General features: G+C 40.2%; 1 protein-coding gene and 1 long non-coding RNA gene across 4 annotated transcripts in view; both read left to right on the top strand.

Annotated features, from left to right (window-relative positions):
- GNAQ (G protein subunit alpha q) overlaps positions 1–22,690 on the top strand; it is a 308,682-nt gene that overhangs the window by 24,879 nt on the left and 261,113 nt on the right. The window lies entirely within an intron of this gene.
- The window catches only part of LOC129047879 (uncharacterized), a 31,551-nt gene extending 8,861 nt beyond the window's left edge, over positions 1–22,690 (top strand). Inside the window, exons 2-3 of one of the 2 annotated variants that reach the window (XR_010136524.1) lie at positions 1–14,578; positions 19,717–22,690. The exon at positions 1–14,578 is cut by the window's left edge and continues 7,286 nt beyond it. This is a non-coding gene — a long non-coding RNA (uncharacterized LOC129047879). The other variant, XR_008509739.2, reaches the window with a different exon arrangement.

Raw genomic sequence — 22,690 nt, 5'->3', positions numbered from 1 at the left:
AAATGCATCCAGTAACCTCGTGTGATCTTTTACCCCATCAAGCCAAGGCCATATCTCTGAGGTTAAGAAAATTGTGCATTACATTGCAAAATCTTCTATTTGTGAGTTAGAAGTCTCAAACTCGACTTTGTTACGTTTAGACAGTTCTAAGCACACATATGAAAACAGCTCAATTTCCATCATAACTTTGTAGTAAATTTCCAAAAGGCATATTTCAGGAGACCTTAAGATAAGCATTGTTTCTGAAAGCATGATCAAATGAAGGAAATGAAGGAATAAACACTATCCTAGTTTGAATGATGCTTGGAAAGGTTTTAGTCCTGGGATTTCAGATGATTTATTTTTTTTGGTAATGCCGGTTAGGCATATGCTGAGAACAGTGGGGAAAGCAACAGTAGGTTTACTTCTTATTGCCTGGTAGAGTATTTTTCTCTAAGATTTTTTGGTGTGTGTGTACAAGACAGTGTTTTTGGTTGGTCCTATGTCTCAGTTGAAGACAGTCCTACTGAATTGAGATCTTATGGGGCAGGGGGCAGTATATTTCTTTTTTATTGACCTAATTGCAGCCAGATAGAAATAGGTAATTATATTTCTTATCACACACATAATGGATTTGTTTTATATGGTGTTATTCTCTGAAATTAACTGACAGATTAGAACAAATTGCATGTGTATCTCACATACCCAACCTGCACTAACTCCCTCAAATTCCTATTTATGACAGTTTACCTCTGGGAATTAGCTAGGGCGTTTAAATCAATAGCATTATTAGAACTCACTTTCTAGGAATCCATTTGTGACCCCATACAGGAAAGAGTTAACATAGTAAGCCTGCGTGCAATAACTTAAGACATTTCATGTTTATTTTCAAAACTGGTTGTTGGCAGCATTAAATGTGACCCCACTTGGAGAGGACCCATGGAAGCTTGTGTCTAGTTTTTTCCAGACTTCATCCCATACCCTTTTCGGTTTGCCGATTTTGCATTTTGCTTTCTTGTAATACATTGTAGCCATGATACAACTATATGCTGAGACGGGTGAGTCTTCCAGGTGAATCATTGAGCCTGGGGAGTAGTCTTGGGGACGCCTAACACATACCCATCATCAACTGCTGAAGGCCTCTACTTGGGTAAGGTGGAGTGCTCTGGGCTAGAGTATTGGCACTGCAACCTTGACCCATGCACTACTGCACCAAGTTTGTTGGGAGGATCACATGGGATGGTGTTGGTAAAAGTTCCTTGAAAACACCAGATCACTATCCAGATGCACACTGATATATCAGATTATTATTTTGCTTCTTCCGTGATATGTTTTGATAACTGCTGTAAGACATTATTATGCACACATAGAACGCTCAGTTATTTACCCTTTGGTTAGTATTGGGCCTCCTTCTTCCCATGAGGCAAGGCAAACTCCCGCTTCCCCAGACAATGGGGAGCACTCTAGACACTAATTCCCCACCCTTCCTACATTTTTCACATTGCTCTCAGGTTACTTTTCTTAACCCATGTTAATTACAGTTGGGTGGGTACAGTGGCTCATGCCTGTAATCCCAGCACTTTGGGAGGCCAAGGCGGGCAGATTGCTTGAGCCCAGGAGTTCAAGACCAGCCTGGGCAACATGAAGAACACCATCTCTACAAATAATACAAAAATTAGCTGGGTGTGGTGGTGCACACCTGTGGTCCCAGCTACATGGTATGTGGGAGGATCGCTTGAGCCCATGAGGTGAGGGCTGCAGTGAGTCATGATCGCCCCACTGCACTCCAGCCTGGGTGATAGAGCAAGAGCCTGTCTCAGAAAAAGAGAAAAATTGTAGTTTTGTCATCTGTCCAAACCATTAATTACTTTGCATTCATTGTGAAATAAAGGCCAGATATCTTTATCTGTCAGTCAAGTTTGTCTGATCCCACCCCCTCTTCTAGCCTTATTCCTTACTGCTTGCCTTCAGGTATTTGACACTTTGGCCAAACTAGGGCACTAACCCTTTTCCTTCCCCTCCTCAGATATTTGTTGCTTTCCTGTCTTCTCTCCCACCCCTAGAATGCTTTTTCCTCCACTGCTCTCTGCAAATCCTACCATGTTTCAAAACCCATGTTAAATGGTGCCTCTTTCTCATTGTCTTTTCTGATCCCTCTAGTGGTCAAAGTTTCTGTTGACTCCTATGACATTTTATGTTTGTTTATGTCTGAGTTTTTTTGATATGTGCAGGAGGTATTGGTGTGCAAGTGATGAAGTGAGATAGCTAAGGGAAGGCAGCCAATAAAGGTGCATTATTAAACCACTAATGGCAATGGGCAGTTGGAGGTCAAGCCTGGGGAGAAGCTCTGGGAGATGATGTCATGCAGGACTTCTCAAACTTTCATGTTCATGAGAATCTCCTGGGGACCTTGTTAAAATGCAGGTTCAGACTCAGGTCTGGGGTGAGACCTGAGAGTCTGAATTTCTCATGAGCACCTGGTGATAATGATGCTGTTGGCATGGGTCCAGAGACCCCACTTTGGAGAACGGTGATGCTGTAAAGTTGTCCCACCTGAAGAGTAAGGTAGCTGGAGCATTTGACTTAATTAATTTTTTTTTTTTTTTTTTGAGACAGAGTCTTACTCTGTCGCCCAGGCTGGAATGCAGTGGCTCAGTCATAGCCAACTGGAGTATTTATATACCAACTTTGAATGGTCATTAGTTGGGGGCTGTCAATTCCTGCCACCTTTGGCTTCTCAGGTGGCCATCCCTACCTTGGAGAAAAGTCCTCAGGCAGAGAGGTGCAGATAACCTGTAGTTGGAGGTCAGCTTTGGGTGGCTTGGGCAAATTCAGCCCCATCTTGTAATTGTGATGATTTATACACATTTGTTCCTCCATAGCAACCTATCAGATCCCTGAAGGCAGGATATGTAATTTGTCTTGTGTTCTAATAGCATTTAGCGCATATTATGCTTTTGTGTTTGCTCAATGAGTGAGTTGATTGTTGGTACTTTCCACTTTGGCAAAGTGTTACAAGTGCAGTTTATGGTGCAGTTCAGACTCCAGCTTTTTTTTTTTTTTTTTTTTTTTTTTAAGACAGTCTTGCTCTAAAGCCCAGACTGGAGTGCAATGACGCTATCTAGGCTGACTGTAACCTCTGCCTCCCCGGTTCAAGTGATTCTCGTGCCTCAACCTCCCCAGTAGCTGGGATTACAGGCGTGCATTACCACACCCAGTTGATTTTTTGTATTTTTAGTAAAGAAGGGGTTTCGCCATGTTGCCCAGGCTGGTCTTGAACTCCAGGTCTCAAATGATCTGCCCACCTCGGCCTCCCAAAATGCTGGGATTACAGGTGTGAGCGACTGTGTCCAGCCGCAGCTTGTCATTTTTAGTCTCAGTGTCTAAGATAAAGATTCTATAACACAAAAGCCTTCTTCCTGGTTCGTCATCTCTGAAGGTGTCAGTGGCCTTGTCATCACTGGTCAGTGCTAACAGGTACAAGAGAGAAGAATACTATGGAAGACAGCAAAAATTACCCCTTCAAGGACTTCTGGGTTCTGTTTATTTTTAAGATGAAGATAGAGAATACGGCTCAAGAGAAAGAATTCTGGTGAGAAACTTTGGAGATAGCTAGTGCTCTCTCATCTAATTTTCCCTCTTGAGGGCACTTTTCATTCCTTGAGGGATTTCTGTTCTTTCTTTTTTCTTTTTGGACGTGCTCCTTTATATTTGGATGGATTTCCCATAATATAGACACAAATTTGGTTTTGAATTATAAGGCTAAAACAAATCTTTTAACTTGGTTGCTAAATTTCCTCTGCATTATCAAAGCTCTTTTTATTTTGAATACCGTTTTCCAAATTCAATTTTTTCTTTGACTCATAAAATCTAGTGTTTTGAAAACTTCTTATATGGAGCTTTCTATTGATTTTTAATATGAAATAACTACTATGTATTTATTTGAGACCTTCTGTGTATCTCGTTCTGTACTAGATGCTATGGTAGACTGAAAGGAAATGTGACATTTTCTACCAGCCCTCAAGAATTAGTCATTTAGGTGGGGAGAAAAGGTAGTTGATATGATGATGGAAAACCAATTGTAAGTATTAAGGGATATTCAGTGACAGTTGGATGTCTTTGATTTTTTTCCATTCAGTCCTAATTTCATGTATTCCTTCATGCTATCATATTGTATAAGTTGTGGGTTCAGATTCCTAGTTGAAAAGATGCAGTCCCTGTCAGATGTAGAAATTTACCTGCGGGTAAGATTGTGGGTCAGTGTGGTTAGGGAATATCACAGAGAATGTACAGTTTTTTAGGTCATCCTTTGAAAAGTCAGCTGACTTAGAAAAGGCCACGTGGAGATCAAGGACCTTGTAGACATTGTTTGGCTCTGTACCCAAGGGCTGGTTTGGTGTCTGGAGGGGCCCTGAAGTTAATGGGAGAGGCCACTGTCTGCTAGTAAAACTAGCAACCAGATGAGAATTCTTGATTCTTTTTCAGCACATCTTTCTTGTGGTTATGTGTCTCTGTGTGGGGGTGTGTTCTTCTCTTTGTGTCTGTAAATATTTTAAATATTAATTTCACAATCCTCTTGACTTTGACTCCTTTCAATCTTTGACAACTGGTATAATCTCTGTGTATAGATTCTTTCTGTGAGGTGGCTTAGGGGAGTAAATGATAAGGGGGTTATTTCTCAGTTAGTTCACTTGGGGAGGAAATGTGTCTTCCTCTGATTAATTCACATCACTTAACTGAATAATATTATGTGGAATGCTTGACTGCTAATGTCAAAGGAATGCAAAGAAAAAAGTGCATATCACAGAAAAATGGTATCAAGTTTTTTCATTAATGGCCTTATATTGACAAATCTTTATCTTCTGGGTAAAGCTACAACCTTTTTACTTTATGATGCCCTTTCACAAGTGTGACTTCATTTGAAATAGAAAATTGTGATGAAATAAGCATACAGTCCTCATCTAGAGTGACCTGGAGAGGCTATATGAGCTTGTAAGTAGAATCCTCTTAGAACTTGTGTAGTAGAATACTCCTAGTTGAAATCTTAGTCCTATTACTTATCAATCTTGGAATGTTGGTTAAATTTAAGGCCTTGAAACACAGCTTCTTTATTTGTACACTAAGGAAAATAATACCTTCTTTTATGGGTTGTAAAAAATAAGACAGTGAGGCTGAACTCATGAGAGGGTCTCAGTAAATGTTCCTTCTCCTCTGATCTGAGATTCTAAGTACTAGAATCTGAGGCCAGAGGAAATCGGTGTTTCAACTTAGTCCATGACTTCTTTAAAAAAAAAAAAAAGTACAAAGAAGTATGAAACTTCAGAGTAACATTTATTTTTATAATTCTGCTGACTGAGAGTATCCTGTGATCATTGGTAGAATCTGTACTTATTAAATGCATTCTAATGATCCCCCATTTGGGGATATATCTTGGTGCTGTAGCCAAACTTAAAGGCACTACTTTCTATTTCTTTTTTTTTTTTTTGAGATGGAGTCTCGCTCTGTCACCCAGGCTGGAGTGTGCAGTGGCGCGATCTCAGCTTACTGCAGCCCCTGCCTCCCAGGTTCAAGCAATCCTCCCACCTCAGCCTCCTGAGTAGCTGGGATTACAGGCATGCACTACCACACCTGGCAATTTTTTTTTGTATTTTTAGTAGAGACGGGGTTTCATCATGTCGGCCAGGCTCGTCTCTAACTCCTGACCTCAAGTGATCTGCCTGCCTCGACCTCCCAGAGTGTTAGGGTTTACAGGCGTGAGCCACCGTACCCAGCCTTTCTGTTTCTTACCAAAACCCAAGGCCCTTAGTTCCTTGTTTTATAGAAGTTGTTGTCAAGACAGAAATGCCTTTGTTTAATTTCTTTATTTGCTGTCTTCTGTCAGATTTGCGTGCTGCTCTGATAACCAGCTAGTCACAAGGTTACTGCAAAGTTATGTTTTTGATTTTTAATCTTGTGTTTATTGTGATTGGTTGGTGCATTTGTTCTGTTTGGTTATTAAATATTTTGAATCTCACTGGGGATTACATACTTTTAAACATTTTTTTTCTGTGAGGGTTTTTGGATGTGCCTTTTAAGAGAAAAGGTTATTTTAGTAAGTTCTACCAAATTAAAAGATGAATAGTAAGAACTTGCTAGTATCCTGTTTATGGCTGAATCTGAGCAAGCATTTACAGTTATTTTCTAAAATAATCTTGAGTTAACGTTAATGGAACTATGTATTATTAGTCCCACACTGGAAAGCTAATTATCGGTATGTAATCTTAGCAGAATTATTATGCTTGTTGGTGTAATCCGTGTCAGCAAGGTGACACATTATAATTATGTATTCATTTTCCACTTACTTTTCTCATCTTCTGCATGTATCATCAGACAAGCTTTCTTTATTACAGATGTGGTTATTTTAGGGGGCAACCACTTTCACTTGAATTGACATAAAAACCATCCCTCATCTCTGGGCCACATGGTCTTTCCTGAGACATAAACGTGATGTAGCATCTGCCACATAATCTTTCTTAATGATATGTGTGTAGACACCTGAAAGCTCCTTTTGTTTCTGTGTCTGAACTGTTAGGTCATCAGCCTACTTACCAGAGGACTGATGTGTTTCTTCAGGTTCTGCTGGCATAACATTTGGGGCCTATTTTTCACCGCTCTGCATTTGATTTCCCTATAGTTTTCAATTCAGAAGAAAAAATTGAATTTTTGATGCTAATTACCCTCTTTTTAATTCTATCATTTGTAATTTAAGATGATATATTAGATTTTGGACATTTATAGTTTATGTTCTCTAATATTTTAACCTTTATTAGATGGTTTTCTAAAACAAGTGTCTCGTACAAGTAAATTTCTCTTTTAATGTGTGGTTTTAGTACTTTCTAAGCATATTAACTTCATATTTTCTTAAGTTATGATCTAAAACTGATAAGAAATTAACCTGTTTTGGCTCAAGGAAGCCTAGATACTCCCTAAATGTTACCCTAACTTAGAGCTTTAATAACATTTTTTCCTACTAGGGAACTAACACTGTTATAGGAAGTTGTTCTTTCCTCATTTTTATTGGCCTCCAGTTTTCCATATTTGGTGATTTTTGGCAGGGTAATGTATGAAATTTGATTTTAGTGTTGGCTTAGAGATTCAGTAAGAACAAATCATATCTTTGTTAATCCTGTTCATCCATGTATCGTCAGCTCCTAGCACAGTCCTAGGCCCAGCATAGATGGTCAGTAAATGTTTGTTGAAATAAGTAGCTTCCCAGAGGCTTGCTTGAATCTTTCCCTGGTCCAGTCACCTGGGAAGAGAATGAGATCTTTATACTGATTTTATCTTAGGAGGCCTAATTCCTTAGTTCTTGTGCAGATCGGCATTATGTAATCTTTCCACTATTAGATAACATTTTCTGTGACAGCTGACTCCTTTGGGTGACTGAATTTCTCTATCAGCTTTTAAAGTACTGAGTTTGGGTTTAGAAGAATGTAGAAACATTTGCCCATCAAGCCTAAAGAGATTGTTTAGCAGAAGAGAGGGGAAGTATTTAAATAATAAAAATTTGCTTTCTATTTCAGATTCTTCTTAGCCCTCCAGGCTGGCCATAACTTCCCGGATGGAGTAAATTCTTTTGTTAGATGACTAGAATTGAATCGTGTAAGCCAAAATTATTTTGCATGCTGATTCTGTTTGCATTTTAGAAGAGAGGATAATTCTAAACATTTATAGGTAATCTATAGTTAGGCCAGATTGACCCTCTATTATTACAAATTCAACTTTTTCTTTAAGTCTTTTTTTTTGAGACAGAGTTTCGCTCTTGTTGCCCAGGCTGGAGTGCAGTGGCGTGATCTCGGCTCTCTGCAGCCTCTGCCTCCTGGGTTCAAGTGATTCTCCTGCCTCAGCCTCACGAAGTAGCTGGGATTACAGGTGCCCGCCACCACACCTGGCTAAATTTTTTGTAGTTTTAGTAGAGACGGGGTTTCACCATGCTGGCCAGGCTGGTCTTGAACTCCTGACCTCAGGTGATCTGCCCGCCTTGGCCTCCTAAAGTGCTGGGATTATATGCTTGAGCCACCATGCCCGGCCCTTTTAAGTCTTATTGCAGTGGTTATTAAATACAGTTAGTAAATACATTTGTCTTTGGTTTCACATAGTATAAAAAAATATTAATAGTTTTATTCATCAGTAGTTCTGTGAGCCTCATTAATATTCTGGTTTATTTTATGTTATGTAGTGTGTACTTTTTGTTCATAGATATTGAAGCAATGGGAAATAATTTCTGAGTAACTACATGCATCAGGTAATTTGAAGACTTATTGATAATGGAAGTGGTATATGTGTACCTTTTATAAAATCAGATTCAACTGTTTGCAGTGACAGTCCAGATGTGAAGTAAAATGGAACATAGAGAACAGGGATGTTGTTACCTTTTTCTTGCATAAGAACTGGAGTATAGATTTAGGAAGAATTGAGGAGTGCTGTTCAGCATTAGGCAATGGTTTATGCAGTTCATTTTTGGGTATTTCATAGAAACCATATTCTCACTTCAAATCTGTTTGAAAAAGTAGGTATCATATAAATAACATTTTTAAAAATGCTGCAGACAAAAAAGGCAGCATGAGAGGTGCCGTTGCCCTATGTCTCCTCATTTGTTGTCTGCTCTTGCGGGTGAACTGTGAGTGTATCCTGGTCAGTTAGTGGGAACGCCTGAGGCGGACTTCAACAGGAAGCCAAGCAGCTTGACCCTGCCCTTCCTGCATATGGGCATTGGAGGGCTTGGTGCTCTGGTCCTGGGCCCTCGCCAGCGTGTTGTGTACGTGCGCGTGCGTGTGTGTGTGTGTGTGTGTGTATGAGAGGTGGGGAAGAAAGGAGGAGGAGAGAGAGCAGTTGGTGAATTGATTCTGCTGTCTGTTGTCAGTGCCTTCAGTTAAGGAAATATAGCAGTTCTTTCTTTCCGCCAGCTCCTTGGCCCAAGGCACCTGATGTGGCTCATCCTCTTTCTGATGAAGTCACTAACCATATTTATTAGTAGTGTAATGATCATTTACATGAAACTCTGCAAAACTCTCTTGAGATGCCCTTTGGGATGAGACACAGTGGTGCCTAGGGACTGCCCTTGCCCTCCGGGTGCCTGTGATTAATGGCTTGGAACGATTACACTGGGAATCTGGGTCTCCAGGGAGGATCTAGGCCAATTCCAGCCTTGAGCTGCAGACTGCTTCTTCAGGTCCTACATTTATTGATGTGGCGGAGCAGCCTCCTGCTTGGGGCCCTTGTACAGAGAATCAGGCTGGCGTGGCTCTTGACCACAGGAAGGGGATCCCGTTCTGAGCACCTCACCTGACTTATTGGCACCTGTACCTGACTTTACTTGCACCTGTAGCTTACCTGCTAAGGTGCAGATACCAAGCCCTGATGGGGAAAAAGCACAGCAGCATCAGGTAGAAAGCAAGAAGCAATTGGAGACAGAGAATTCGATGGCAGAGGAAATTGGAGCTGGAGGTCACAGAGCAGCAGTTAAGCCCTGAAAAATCTCTGGAGATATGAGAGTGGGTGGGAGGGCAGGCATGCTGATTGAATGTAGGAGGGGGCTGAAGGCTTTCTAATTGACATTTTATAGAAAAGGGTGACTGTAAAATATGGAGGCCTTGAGGATACTCATAGAAGTTACCTCCATGTTACTGTTAAAATGCTTGCTGGGGCAGCTCACAAATGACATTTTAGGATGAATGAAGTATGATGGCTAAAGCTATGGGTGTGCGCATCACCTAGCCTGGGTTTGAATCTTGACTTCAACATTGTTTTCTCTGTGATAAAAGATAAAAGTCACTTTCCAAGCTCAGCTGCCTTATCTGTAAAATGGGAGATAAATCACAGTGATTGTTACAAAGAATAAATGAGATAATACATAGTGAATATTTTGCACAGGGCCTAGGAGTAGTAAATACTCAGTAAAAGCTAGCTGTTGTTGATCTTTAATGCTATGTATGACTGACTAATGTCCGTAGAAGGGAAGAACCAGTAACAATTGTGGCAGATACTGCTTATTTGCTAGTTTAATGAGATCAGAACAGTGTAGACTTCAGCCTGGATCCTGTGAAATACAAGGGTTACAAAATTAAATTTTATGTGTGTAAGCAAAGAAAAAGACATCTTAAAATCTTAATTTGTCTGACTATTGCATTTTTTTTTCTTTCTTTTTTTCTTTTTTTTTTTTTTTGAGACGGAGTCTCGCTCTGTTGTCCGGGCTGGAATGCAGTGGCGCAATCTCAGCTCATTGCAAGTTCCACCTCCTGGGTTCAAATGATTATTCTGCCTCAGCCTCCTGAGTACGTGGGATTACAGGCCTGTGCCACCATGCCTGGCTAATTTCTGTATTTTTTGTAGGGATAGGGTTTCACCATGTTGATCAGGCTGGTCTCGAATTCCTGACCTCGTGATCTGCCCGCCTTGGCCTCCCAAAGTGCTGGGATTACAGACGTGAGCCACCGTGCCTAGCCAATTGCATATTTTTGATAGCTGGGTATAAATGACTTCAGTGACAATATTTGTGCTTGTCATCAAGTTTGTAGTGAAAAACAGTGCATTTTTGCTTATACTACACTCCCATCAAGTTTTAAACTCATCAAAAGATGAAATTAAATAAAATAAAGCTCTAAGCCACCTCTAGCCTCAGTTAATTCAAGATAAGTAGGTAGAAAGTGGTCCTGGGGACAGCAAAGCATTTTTAGGTGTATGTTGAGGAGCTTTCCTGTCCTGACCATTGGCAGTTCTGCAGCCTCCCAAGCCCTGTGTACTCTGCTCCTCTGAATGGTGCCGTTTTGTATGGGTTCCTGATTCTGTGGTGATAGAGGAATTGCTAGAAGTGAATAAGGGGACACCCCTCCTTTATAAGTAAGTTCTTTCTATACGCAGTCTTCTTTCTATGTGCAAATAGAGTGTATGGCAAAGACTTGGCTTCATGTATTCCTTAGTTTTTTACTTCCAGGAAATTTAATTTATCAAGTTGTGTCTTCTAAATGAAAACAAATTTTCATTTTATGAAACTGAAGTGTCTAATGAATTCTAAAAATGAAAATTCTCTGTAGCCTGACAAGTTTAGACCTTTATATAAGAATGTTATGTTGGGTCAGGCGTGGTCATGCTTGTAATCCCAGCACCTTGGGAGGCTGAGATGGGAAGATTGCTTGAGCCAGGAGTTTGAGACCAGCCTAGGCAACATAGTGAGACCCCATTTCTACAAAAAGTTTAAAAAAAAATTAGCCGAGTAGTTAGCTCCCAGCTACATGGGAGGCTAAGGTGGAAGGGTCACTTGAGTCCAGGAGTTTGAGGCTGCAGTGAGCTATGATCCCACCACTGCACTCAAGCCTGGGCAACAGGACACCCTGTCTGGAAGAAAAAAATATATATATGTTAATAAGCTTCTGTCCTCACCCTCTCACCTTAATATTCTACCCTGAATTGCTGAAGATTTTTTTTGATGCCTTTCCTCATCCTCTTTCCTCACCTCTACCCCCAGTTGTACCAATTGTAATTTTTGGTCATTAATACTCTTTGGATTGTAAAAATTAAGAGAAGTAGTGTAAGACAGTGGTTAAGAGTGTGGACCTTACAGTCATAGAACCAAAGTTTGAATGTGAGTTTGCCATTTAATAGCTGTAGCATCTTTGAGGCTGCAAGGCTTCTCTTTGCCCCAATTTCTTCATCTGTAAATGGGGGTATTATTAATAATAGTGCTATCTCATACATTCATATATGTAGAGTATGTAGAGTACTTAGAATTTGTTTGGCACATGGTAAGGATTATGATAATGTTAACTTCAATTTTAGAACATTGTAATAGGGTAATATGAGCTGCTATAGCACACATAGCCCATATATCAGTGACTTAATTCACTAGGTTATTTCTCACTTTGTAAAGTCTAAAATGGATATTCTCGATAGGTAGGTGCTTACCAACCCAAGTGACACTTTTTATTATTAAGATGTTAGAATATCTACGTAGAAAGTGGAGAAACTTAAGCTAATCCTAGCATTAGTCATATATGGCCCATATTTAGGCCTAGAACAAAAAAGCTGCTAATAAAGACTTATAATATAGGAATGTTTTGAATTTTCAAGTAGAGGTTTAGGCTTTATAGGAGGTAACTAATTATTTTTAACAGGGCGAATGAAATAAAAAGCTCAGAGGCAGCAAAACATAGAAGTAACTCACGCTAGATAGGAAGGGAAAATTGGTTCATATTAAGCACAGGGAGAAAGAAGACCTTTGAGTGTGGAGCGTTGTTAGTGATTGAGGTGGATCGTAAGTGAATACAGCAGTAGGAGTTGCTGAAAGTTAAATTAATATGGCTGCCGGAAACCAGTAACACACCATGAAATGGATGAATCTGAGATACTAGTAACCCAGTAGGAAGGATGGATAAAGTGTACCACGAAGTTCTGAAGGAATAGTAACAGATTCATAAAGCAAATAGAACGATAGGGCTAATTAAAGAACATTCACATATTCCTGGTATCAAAAAATAACTATAGATATATCTTGTTTGTTTAAAACACACGTGGCTAGATGAGGTGGCTCACGCTCGTTATCCCAGCACTTCGGGAGGCCAAGTTGGGAGGATCACTTGAGCCCAAGAGTTAGAGAGCAGCCTGGACAACATAGCGACACCCCATCTCCACAAAACATTTTAAAAGAATTAGCTTGGCAAAAAAAATTAGCTGGGCATGGTGATGGTGCACCTGTAGTCCCAGCTACTCTGGAGGCTGAGGTGGGAGGATCACTTGAACCCAGGAGATCAAAGCTGCAGTGAGCTATGATCGTGCCACTACACTCCAGCCTGGGCAACAGAGTAAGACCCTGTCTCAGAAACAAACAGACAAACAAAAAACCCAAAGCCCCTCAATATATTTGGGTTTACAAAGCAGCTTCAGTAAGGGAAAATTCTGAAATGGTTTTTCATTTCTTAAGGATTTTGCTGTAGATTTTTTTATACCTGACTAGTTAAAACATGATTTTATTACCTATTTTAGCTATAAATCATTTCAAAATGATATTTTACAGTTATATGTTCATATATTTAAAGTAGTCTTGAAATGTCATTTTTTATTTTTCCTTTTGGAAGATTTCAAGCAATATTATGAGTACCTTTATAATAAATTATAATTTAGCTGCACCTTTTTTTTTTCTTCCCCTGAGATGGAGTCTTGCTCTGTTGCCCAGGCTGGAGTGCAGTGGCCCGATCTTGGCTCACTGAAACCTCTGCCTCCCGGGTTTAAGCAATTCTCCTGCCTCAGCCTCCGGAGTAGCTGGGATTACAGGCACGTGTCACCACGCCTGGCTAATTTTTTTTTGTATTTTTGGTAGAGACAGGGTTTCACCATTGTTGACCAGGCTGGTCTTGAACTTCTGACCTCATGATCTGCCTGCCTCAGCCTCCCAAGATGTTGGGATTACAGTCGTGAGCCACCGCGCCTGGCCTATCTGCACTTTTATATTCTTTTTTCTCCTTAGGTCAGTACACATAAATCAATAATGTGTTTATATTCCATTTGTTTGCTTTGCTTTGCTTATACTGAAGACAAATGCTGAAATATCTGATATAGTCTATATATATTATATATCAACTGTTAATATTTTCTGACAGCTAATTAAAAAATTGAATACCAAAGCATATTTCTCCATTAGAGAGAAGGCATACCATAAATTTTGTGGTTTAGACCTTTAGAGCCTATTTAGAGCTGAATGAAGTTGACTTGCACTGAATTTAATTAGTTTCTAATCCAAAACAAAGGCACTGTGTTTTATATATAAGGTTACCATTAAGATAGATATTTTAGCTAACAATATTGGAATGTGTTTTGTAGAGGATAGGGAGTGTTCTGATATTAGAATAGAAAAATAATAAAAATTAATTCCTCCTAAAATCTGCATCTTTCCTTTTTTTTTTTTTTTTTTTTTTTGAGATGGAGTCTTGCTGCTATTGTGCAGGCTGGAGAATAGTGGCGTCATCTCGGCTCACTGCAACCTCCACCTCCCAGGTTTGAGCAATTCTTCTTCCTCAGCCTCCCAAGTAGCTGGGATTACTGGCGTGTACCACCACCCTTGGCTAATTTTTGTATTTTTAGTAGAGAAGGGGTTTTGTCATGTTGGCCAGGCTGGTCTCAAACTCTTGACCTCAGGTGATCCACCCGCCTTCAGCCTCCCAAAGTGCTAGGATTACAGGCGTGAGCCACCATGCCTGGACATCATTCCTCTTTTGTTTCAAATCTGCTAGCTTTTCAGAAATTATGTAGAAAAACTAAGTTATTTCATACCTTTTATAGAGATTACTTGGATCAAGAATTTTCTGTCTTTATTTTTGAGAAAATTTTTTTTTTATACTTTTGGGTCTTTAGAGAGATCCCTGTCCTTCTGTTTCTCAAAAGTCCAAGAAGGTTTAAAAAATTAAAAAAATAAATTTCACTGTTTTGTGTTCATCCTTTTCAGAATAAAAATCCTGCATATAAGGCATTATAACATTTGGTGACTTTAATCTTTCCAGTCTACGGTTAACTTGCAAGTGATGTAAATGCCAAAAGTTGAATCGAAAACTTTTCTGTTATGGAAATTAAGGTAATTGACTAGCCAATTTTAAATGTTTCTTGCATGGTTCCACTTACAGGGAAATGACAGAAAAATGCGAAGAGAGAGGTAAAACAAGAGGGAACACTCTTAAACACTGCTGGTGGGAAGGTGAACTAGTACAACCACTATGGAAAACAGTATGGAGATTTCGTAGAGAACTAAAACTAGAACTACCATTCGATCCAGCAGTCACACTACTGGGTGTCTACCCAGAGGAAGAGAAGTCACTGTATCAAAAAGATGCATGCACATGCATGTTTATAGCCGCACAATTTGCAATTGCAAAAATATGGAACCAGCCTTGATGCCCATTAGCTAACAAGTGGATAAAGAAAATGTGGCATATATACACCGTGGAATACTACTCTGCCATAAAATGGAACAAAGTAATGGCCTTTGCAGCAACTTGGATGGAGCTGGAGGCCATTATTCTAAGTGAAGTAACTCAGGAATGGAAAACTAAATATCATATGTTCTCACTTTTAAGTGGGAACTAAGCTGTGAGGATACAAAGACATAAGAATTATATAATGGACTTAGGGGACTTGGAGGGAAGCATGGGACGGGGGTGAGGGATAAAAGACTGCATTTTGGGTATGGTGTACACTGCTTGGGTGATGGGTGCACCAAAATCTCAGAAATCACCTCTAAAGAACTTACCTACATCACCACAAACCATCTGTACCCCCAAAACTATTGAAATTAAAAAAAGATTTTTAAGAAGGAGGGAGGGGAATACTGAAAGGAGTTGAAAAGGGAGTGAGCAGGACCGTGGAGATGTGGAGGTAGAATATTAGAAAAGACAATCTCATAGTCTTCCTGTTTCCTGGTGTGGGTTAGCATACTGGTTCTAATTAAGGACTGTGATATTTATTGTTGAAATGTGACCAACATTAGGCCTTTTCTGGTATTTGTGGCCATTCCACGGTGGTTTCTATCTCTTAAATACATTCTGTGTGCTAAGGTGAAGAACATCACTGAAAGGACACTAATAAAGCGGAAAGGTCAACTGATAGTGTTGGATCAGTTTAGTTTGAAGTTACCACACGAGCCGTCTGAACATCTAAATTCCTTTTAAACTCACCTGCTTTGCTTTGAAGGATTCTCTGAGTGAACAAATGATATGTCAATTGTAAATGGCAAATACGCTCAAACTGGTATAGGAACAGTTTTGTCACTAAGGTTTATTGTTTCACTTTGTGCACCTTCTGTCATGCATACTTGAAAGCAATTGCTCTAGTTGGAGTATATAGGTCGCCTTGAAATCCGAAGTTAATGTGACCCTATTAAATACATTTCGAGGGAATTTTATTTGGCATTGAGATAAGTGACTCCAGTAGAGATTTTCTTTTGTATGTATAAATAAGGTCAACACAGAGTTACACAAGGAATGCATTCTTAGGTCATGTGTGTATGAGAGGGCAGGCAAATAAACATCTCCTTGTTTGCTGAGAGGGAGAAATTGCTGCTTATTGGCTTACCATAACTACACTCTACTTTCATGGAACCATTTTGTAGGAAAGCAGTCTAATGAAATGGTTAGGCCAAATTTTCGATTCCAACACCCTTTTATACTTATGCTATTGTCTCTGATAAAACATTAGATTCACATACATGTATGTATACACATACATATATTCAAATATGCACACATATCCACCCCACAGGGTTCTTGAGATACTAATGGAGGGTAAAGTGTGAAAAACCTGGAGCCTTTGACAAGAACTCTGGAAAAGGCTTAAAAGAGGTTGGATGTTGTGGCTCATGCCTGTAATCCCAGCACTTGGAGAGGCTGAGGCATGAGGATCACTTGAGCTAAGGAGTTCAGGACTCCTCCAGGCAACATAGTGAGACCTGTCTCTACAAAAAAAGTTTTAAAAATTAATGGGCCATAATGGCATGCTCATTTGGTGGCCCAGCTACTTAGGAGGCTAAGGCAGGAAGATTGAACCCAGGAGTTCAAGGTTGCTGTTGTTGTGCCACCGCACTCCAGCCTGGGCGACAGAGTGAGAGCATGTCTCTAAAAAATTAAAGAAATAATAAAATGAAAGATCAATTTTCAACAAGAATCCTCCAATTCCATGAAGCACTGAATACCTACAGAATGAAAGCACAGCTCAGAGGTTGCAATAAATCTTTCCAACCTTCTTCTTATCAGAATACTATGGGCTTATGTAGTCATGGAGTTTTCTTTAGCTTTTGTAAATAACTGCCAAACCAGAGTAGATGTAAGTTTAATAAAAATGAAGATACTAGTTTTTGGAAATCTCAGACTTTAGTCAGTTCATTTATGAAATTTAAAAGTGATTTTTCAGAAGGGAGTATATATTACACTTATGATGAAAAGGAGTAAATAAAAGGGGAAAGGTCATCTGTTTATTCATTTGTGCAAATGTGATGTCATTTATCAAAATAAATTTTTAGCTGTAATACTAGATTAAAATAAAATTAATAATCATCTATGAAACAGTGTTTCAGCAGGCTGCTAGTAGCAGAAACACCCAATTCTAATTGGTTTCAGCAAGAAGAAAATGCATTCCTTCATGTATGGAGCAGTCCAGTGGTAGGGAAGGCTCCAGATGTCAGCTCAGGGCCCTGGCTGCAGCCTCTTTGGGATTCTGTTGCCTTAGGCCCTTAGCAAGCCCACCACAGGGCTTCCAACTCCACAGCCATATGCAGCCAGACTAGAGACAAAAAGGTCTCTCTCTTGCAGTGTTTTCTTCTTGGGAGCAAGGAAAACTTCCCCAAAGCCCTTCTAACAGGTTCCCAATATCACATGGCCACCTCCAATATCAGTTCTTCCCAGAGTCTCACAGTCAGAACTGCTTCACAGGCTCAGTTCAGTCACTAGGGAATTTGGACTTGCAGCAAAGGTCCAATTCAGGATTCAAGATTCAAGTCTGAACTGAGGGCAGGGCCACCATCCCTTGATGCACGTGAGGGGATGGGTGCCCTAACTGATTTGGGCCTTTGCTGGCAAATGTTCAATGGAGAGGGGATGTTGGGTAGGCAGCCAGAGGTACTTGCTTTTATAAACAGAAAATGACGGATGAGAATGGGTTTTTGAAAAGATCATAAAATGTCAAATAAAACATTTGGTTTTCAAGATTTTTAAAAAATATACTTCATTTCTGTAAAGAGAATGTTGCTAATAAGAACTAAAGAAAATTTTACTAAAAAAAAGTTTTGCCGGCAGAGAATTTATTTAAAAAAATAAACAAAACAGTTATCCAGGAATTTTTATGTCATCTCTGGCATAGGGCTTGAATTGAACAGCGTTTTATCTTTAGGAATAATGGAGTTCTAAGTCCATAGCTGACACTCTTCTCTGATCATCTTAGGAGTTACTGCCATCCTTACTAAATCTTATGAAGTAATAGTCTGATGAAATATGAGTATTTAGACTTACATTAGCTTTCAAAAAAGTCCCCAGTATTTGAAGAGGGTACTTCCTGTGGCTGGTTTGGCAATTGAGATTAGTAAATTAGGAAGATGCTACTGTCTTCATTGACCTTTTATAACATGTGTTTGACAAAGCCTTGAGTCTTCTATAATAACAACAATGGTAATAGCCATTCTTTATTTGTCACTTGCACACACTGCCAGGCCCTATGCTTCACAGGTAGTATGTTAATCATATATTTATTTATTTTAAGGGGAAAACCTAATATGTACCGTGCTTCCTATCCCATAAGTGGTGCAAGATGAGATTTGGAATCAGATCTGTCTGTCCCCTGAATCCTGTTTTCGATATACTTCTTCAAAAGAAGAAAGATGAGAAAACAGCAATTATGTGCTCCATTGATGGAAGATACCAGATCAAATCCTTTGGCAGATTAATCAACATGATCCTACATCCTTTTAGGTTGCAGTGTAGGACCCAACCTGTACTATTTCCAGTGTAGCAAGTACTAAAGGAAGTTCTGGTGTCCAGCCATTTTCCTGGTATTCTTTCTGCAGCAGTCAGTTATCCTGCTAAAGCAGAAAGCAACTGTGTTATTCCTGTGTGGAGAACCTTCTATCTCTCTCTGAGTTGAAGCTAAAATGTTAGAGGGCCTGCTGGCCTTGTACTTTCTCTTACTGTTTCCTTCCATTCTCTGACATCATCTCCTTCTACTCCTCTCTTTATTGACTCCACTCTCTGCTCTGTCCTCCTTGCTGTTCTTTGAACCTACTAACCTCTTTTCTGTCTCAGGGACTTTGACCTTGAGGTGCGACTGTCTGGATTGCTTTCCCCACCAGGAATCAGCATAGCTCATTCCCGCCTCTCTTTTCAGCCTTGACTTAAGTTGTCTCAGTGAGGACTTCCTGACCACAACACCACCCCCCAACTCATGGGATACTCTAACTTCTTCTTTTCTTCCTAGGTGTTTTTAGTATTTTCTTTCTTTTTTAGAGATGGGGGTCTCACTGTGCTGCCCACGCTGGACTTGAATGCCTGGGCTTAAGTGATCCTCCTGCCTCAGCCACCCAAATAGCTGGGACTGCAGATGGATGCCACTGTGCCCAGCTGTTTTCCATATTTTATATACTGTACATTTATTTTCCGAATACTAGAAGCTCCCTGAGAAATTTTGTCTATATTGTGTATTGCTAGATCCTAAGTACCTAGAACGGGACCTGGTACGATGTTGCTTAGTAAATATTGCTGACCGGATGAATGAGTGAATGACTCATGCATAGATTAGAACTCTGGCTGTGATCAAGCAGGTGGACTGCCGAGAGATATTCACAAGGACATAGTGTTACTTAATTGCAAAACCATTTAGATGCTTCTATTAGATTAGTGGTGTCCAGTCCTTTTCTGTCATCAAAAGAGTGAATCAGAGTGTCTGGTTTTATTCAGCATATGTTACTCTGATATGCCTTAGAACATGGGAATTATATGTAATTCTCAACTGCGAGGATTTTTTTTTTCGGTCTAACTGACTCCTACCATTTCAGAAGTCCTTGAAAGCAAGCACCCAGAGGCTTTCATGTGCCCAATGACTCTGCAGACCCAAAGAGATACTCAAGATAATATTGACACTTTTATAGTCTGCATGGTGCTGCTTGCAGATGATAAGCCTACATGCCATAAAGCAGAACTTCATATGGAATTAGTATTGTTTTTGCTTTCCCAACAGCATGACGACGGGCAAAGAAAAGAAAAGGAAGAACAAGTGGCCCTCAAATGCCAGACCAGACTGAAGGTGCATGTAGTGATGGTAGTAACCAGTTTGCACCTTTAATACCTTGAATTGTTTCCATCACTTAGGAACCATTTCTTTCATATGTATGATATGCAGGTGCTGTGCTAAGCATTATCAATATAGTGATAAATAAAAGAATAAAATCTTTATCCTCATGGAGCTTCCAAACAAGTAGAGAACAGTTACTAATACACACATATGTAAATAATTTAAAAACCCTTATCAAAACTCTGAAGAAAAGGTTAAAAAAAAAAAAAAAAAAGGGCCAGGCGCCATGGCTCACTCTTGTAATCCCAGCACTTTGGGAGGCCAAGGTGAGAAGATTGTTTGAGTCCAGGAGTTCGAGACCAGCTTGGGCAACATAGTGAGACCCTCATCTCTACAAAAATAAAAAAAATTAGCTGGACGTGTTGATGCACACCTGTAGTCCCAGCTACTTGGGAAGCTGAGGAGGAAGGATCATTTGAGCCCAGTTATGTCGAGCCTACAGTGAGCTTTTATCGCGCTGCTGCACTCTAGCCTGGGCAACAGAACGAGACCCTGTCTCAAAACAAAGAAACAGAAACTCAACAGGCACTGCGAGAAAGATGGTAGGAGGAACCAGGGTAGACCTCTCTTAGAAACTGATGCTTTAGGTTTGAGCTTTGATTAGGTTTGAGAGTTGCTGCTTTTATAGAGATTATTTTGGTTTCATTAGCAATAGTCACAGTTAGCCTCAAATGTCAAATCCGAATCTCTGGACCAGGGTGCACAATAGTGTGAAGCTCAGTAAGATTCAAAGGTTACTTAGAAAGAGAATGGCTGTTTCTGTTAGGCTAATAGTGTTGCTTAGAGCAACAGGATTCTGTTGGATGGGAAATCTGTCTGTAAACAGCAGGTATGAGCCGGATATCTTGCAGCAGCTATGTGGCAAGGGAAAGGTGGTGGTGGCTATAATCTGCATGGCTGGAGAATAAGTAAATATTGATATGGGACTTTATGGCAATGCTAGGACATTCTAGGAAGAAGCAGCAACAGTAGAGGTGGATGGTACTTTCTAGTTAGGATATCTTTCTGACTGCTTCGAATATTAAGGTCATATACAGTCAAACTGTCCAGAAAAAGGAAAAAAAAGTCTTTGTGTCCAGAAGATCAAAGTTCATTTAAATTTGAATGACAGCTAGTTTTAAAAAATCATACTTAGGCCAGGTACGGTGGCTTATGCCTGTAATCCCACCACTTTGGGAGGCTGAAGTGGGTGGATCACCTGAGGTCAGGAGTTCGAGACCAGCCTGACCAACACGGTGAAGCCCCATCTCTACTAAAAATCCAAAAAATTAGCCGGGCGTGGTGGTGCATGCCTGTAATCCCAGCTACTCAGGAGGCTGAGGCAGGAGAATCACTTGAACCCGGGAGGTGGAGAGGTTGCAGTGAGCCGAGATCACGCCACTGCACTCCAGCCTGAGCCACAGAGCAAGACTCTGTCTCAAAAAAAATAAAAATAGAAAAATAAAAAATTGTACTAATCTAAAAACACATAATCAGTTACTATGTTTTAAGCTCTGAAGCTTAACACATTGTACTTCGTTAGGGTATGTAATATTTAAATGACATACAACTATCCTCTACTTGGGGAATAGGAATTTCTGCAACAATGACTGCTCACAATTAATGTCTTCAGTCTCTTCCATTATATGATGTGATGTGGATCTCTGTAAAAGGAAAACCAAAACAAAACAAAACTCTACAAACTCTTTTGTTTGTTTGTTTTTCTGAGACGGAGTCTCTCTCTGTCGCCCAGGTTGGAGTGCAGTGGCGAGATCTCAGCTCACTGCAAGCTCCGCCTCCTGGGTTCATGCCATTCTTCTGCCTCAGCCTCCCAGCCTGTAGCTGGAACTACAGGCACCTGCCACCATACCCGGCTAATTTTTTGTATTTTTAGTAGAGACGGGGTTTCACCATGTTAGCCAGGATGGTCTCGATCTCCTCACTTTGTGATCTGCCTGCCTTGGCCTCCCAAAGTGCTGGGATTACAGGTGTGAGCCACCGTGCCTGGCCCACAAACTCTTTTGAAAACCATGTAGGAGGAACTGGTGTATGTCCATGCCATAAAATTGCCATTTCCTTGCCATAGTATCAGGATCCTCATAGTAGTCCATTTTGATTTTATAATTTTCTGCTTTCTCCTCTCAGCTCTTAAATACCTGAATAGATGTTGGAGGATTGCTCCATTCTTCACTCGGGAGCCTGGTCCCTTTGTCAGTTATAATAAGTGAATCAGGGAGTTTCTCTCTCTGGCTCTGCTCTGTGCATTGTAAAGCAGAGTTTCTCAAAATGTGGAATGAACCCCTGCATTAGAGCACCTGCACTGAATCCCTGGGGATACTTCTCTTAAAACTGCAGGTTTCTGGTTGTATAATGTTCTATGAAGGGAATTTTTTAAAAGATAATGTTTGAAAAAGATACTTCAAGACAATAAGGAGCGATTTGTTTGTAAGAGTTCCACAGAAATAAAAAATTATGCGAATTCATACTTTTGGGAATCTTATCTTTTCCAAGGACTTTGTTAACTATTTCATCAACTCTAAGGTAGTTAAGAATAAACACAGTTAAACAGGTACTTCAGGCTGGATGTGGTGGCTCACACCTGTAATCCCAGCACTTTGGGAGGCCGAATTGCTTGAGTCCAGGAGTTCGAGACCAGCCTGGGCAACATGGCAAGACCCCATCTCTACAAAGAATACAAAAAATTAGCCACATGGTGGTGCATGCCAGTAGTCCCAGCTACTCAGGAGGCTGAGGTGGGAGGATCACTTGAGCCCAGGAGGTCGAGGCTGCAGTGAGCCGAGATCATGCCACTGCACTCCAGCTTGGGTGACAGTGAGGCCCTGTCTCAAAAAAAAAAAAAAAGCAAAAAAAATCCCAGAAA

Source organism: Pongo abelii, chromosome 13 (assembly GCF_028885655.2).
Source record: "Pongo abelii isolate AG06213 chromosome 13, NHGRI_mPonAbe1-v2.0_pri, whole genome shotgun sequence".
In the NCBI taxonomy this organism is placed as follows: Eukaryota; Metazoa; Chordata; class Mammalia; order Primates; family Hominidae; genus Pongo; species Pongo abelii.
This window is presented reverse-complemented; position numbering and strand designations above follow the sequence as displayed.